The following is a 3,037-nucleotide window of genomic DNA, read 5'->3' on the forward strand; positions in this document are numbered from 1 at the left end:
TGCAGAAAATCTCAGGCTATTCCCTGGCTTATTGTTTCTCTTGCCTACAGAACCATGGCTCCCTAGATGTGACTTAATGTTGTCCTTCACCTGGTCACTGTTAGATTTCAACATTGGGAACCCTGAGATAAAGGCAACCTATGACTGTTCCATGTCTCAGATGCAGATTGGTCATGATCTAAAGTGGCATCCAGCCAAGCATACTCTCCAGGGAATGAAGCAGTTGCTTGGAATTGCATCACAAGATGTTGTAGCATCCATCATTCCCTGCTTCTTACCACTGGTGTTCTTTTCTTTGGAGGTCTCTAGAGTCACCTACCCTCACTCTGCCTTTGTAGATTCAATCTTCCTCTCTCATGCCATAAGCCCAAGAGCTGAGGAGAAACTGATGATTGCATTTCTTTTCCTGTTTTGAAGTTTGTCCCCACTTTATTCTATGGGCTCCTGTTTTCCTTTCAGATTCTTTTTGGGTCCTGGTGATCCATGTCCCACTTTTTTTGTCTCCAGATTGTTATTTTCCAGTGTCTGGATCACAAATCTTGGAGACATTGTTATGTTGCTGCTTACCTGATGCTAATTCTTAGTTTATGTCTTCTGAATTCCCCAATATGTAATGAGCTGGTTGTGTATGAATTTTAGGATTATTTTCTCTAGTTTTGTGAAGAATGTACTGGTATTTTGATTGGGTTTGTGGTAAATCTGTATGTTGATTTTGAAAGTGTGGTCATTTTGAAAATATTGGCTTTTCCTATCCCAGTGTAAGGGATATCTTTCCATTTTCTGATGTGATCTTTCAGCTCTCTTTTTTCAGAGTCCTATATATTTGTTTAAACTTCCTCAGATAGGTTAATTCCTGAGTATTTTTTAAAGCTATTGCTATGATTACCATCTTTGTAGTTATATGAAAAACTATTTCTGATTTGATTTTTTTCAACTGCTTTTTCACTTCTGTTACTATTCAGACAGTCCATGTGGGTGGCTTTCAGACTGTTTCACCATACAGCCCCCTGGGATTGCCTTCGCTGAGCTGGAAGCCTGGGGTTGCAACTTACTTAAATGTATTCCCCTTTTTGTATTTTTAAGGTCTAGTTTCTGGATTAATGCTTGTAAATTGTTTATGGGAAATAACTTTATTACTAGTGTTTAGATGCCTTAAATAGTGACTATTTCTCAGAATTGTGTTTTAGGTCTAGCTGGTCTTTGGGATTGGAGTCTGTTTTAAGATTCTAACCCTTCAATTTATTGGGGACAAGAAGTTTTTGCTTATTTGGCCTAGCCACTGGTTCTTTGGCACTGGCCTATGTTATTGTTTATGATGCTTAAGCAATCTCAATCTTGGCATACCAGGAAGAACAACTAATTAGAACAAATTATGTTACCTTGGCTAAAGTAGTAAGATCAGAGATAAGAATAGTATCAAACACAACCTAGAAAACAATTTCTTCTGGGACATCTTTTTCTTCTGTGCAACTTCTTCCTCTGGTTTAGGAACAATTTGTTCCTTTTCAGTAAGGATCATCTCAATATGGCAGGGGGAGCTCATGTATGGATTATTCCGGCCTTGAGCTGTATAAATACAGTGGCACATCTTGGGTGATTTGTTCACCTGAGTATGTTCAATAACCAGAGAATCTACATCTAAGCCCTTAAGCTTAGCATTACTATCTGCATTTTTAAGCATGTGCAGCAAAAAATTCAGCACTCTTTTTGGCCACCGACCCTTTGTCCAGCCCCACTGTTTGGCCTGGCACACCTACCAACTCCACCATTGTAACGCCAGAATGGTACACATTGCTTCTTTAATGTGATACCCTTCAGATACTTGCTGGCCTTTTGGATATCCATACTTTTGATAGGCTGTGCAGTTTCATGCATGTTCTCAAAGTGAACATGAAGATTTGAACCTCTTGATTTGCATGATTTTGTGGGGTTTTCTGAGTCGAGAGAGTAGCGAACCATTTTCACAAGTCATCTCAGGCCACTCACAGGAAAAGCCAGGGTGTGTTTTTTTCAAACAAGAATGGATGTTGCACTTTGTGAAATTCTTTTTCCATATCTATTGAGATGATTATGGAAATTTTGTCCTTAATTCCATTTATGCATCATTATGTTTTTTTTATCTGTGTATGTTGAGCAATTCTTGTATCTTTGGGATATAGCCTGCTTGGTGAAGATGAACGCTGTTTGTGAAGTTTTCTTGCATTCAGTTTGTTAAGATCTTGTTTAGGAAATTTACACCTATGTTAATCTTTTGTTCTTTCATTAAGTTTGACTTATGTTTCTTTTTTTCCCTATTTTGTTATCCTTTCAAGAACTAGGTCTTTTTCATTTATTCTTTTTTTTAATTTACTGATTCTTGATATTGTTTTTTTAGTCTCAGCTCCCCATGATAACTTATTCATTATGTACAACAAACATGAACTAATAGCATTTTTAAAAATAATAGCATTTTTATAAAAAGGTCATTGATAAGAAATTTGGTTCCTACAAGTAGGAGGTAAAATTAATCATGTCGTACAATTGTTTCAAAATTTTTAGCAGTTGAGATTTTATTTATTTTCTTACTTATTTTGCAGTTCTAGTAATGGAACCATGGATCTTATGCATGTTAGGCAAAGACACTACCATTGAGTATAAATTCAGCCTGAATTTATACTCAGAATTCTAGTGTTGGAGAACTACCATAGTGCTACTGCACTTGTGTGGCATTCACAAGGCCCTGAGTTTGGTTCTCATCACTCCAAAATCAAAAAATGAGTGAATGAATGAAGAAATAAATAACATAAAGGAGTCCAATAGCTTTTCATTGATAAGTAGTATGATGTGATACCTTGTGATGGTGCAATTTGATTCCAAATCTAACTATACTTTTTATCTGAAACTTAGTACTTCAAAATAATCACTGCAAGCACACTATTTGAAAATAATGATGATGTTATAATTTGCAGAACACCCATATAGTCACTATGTCAGTAGCTTCGATATTGTTTCTTTTTTTTATGAGCAGAATATTTATTGAGGGAAAGAAAGCTCCTGT

General features: G+C 36.3%; 1 pseudogene; it reads right to left on the reverse strand.

Annotated features, from left to right (window-relative positions):
• Window positions 1-1,477: 1,477 nt before the first annotated feature.
• LOC105740969 lies at window positions 1,478-1,959 on the reverse strand (annotated as a pseudogene).
• Between the last annotated feature and the right edge of the window lie 1,078 nt (window positions 1,960-3,037).

The sequence above is a fragment of the Octodon degus genome, unplaced genomic scaffold, assembly GCF_000260255.1.
Source record: "Octodon degus isolate 3935 unplaced genomic scaffold, OctDeg1.0 scaffold00251, whole genome shotgun sequence".
NCBI classification, from domain to species: domain Eukaryota; kingdom Metazoa; phylum Chordata; class Mammalia; order Rodentia; family Octodontidae; genus Octodon; species Octodon degus.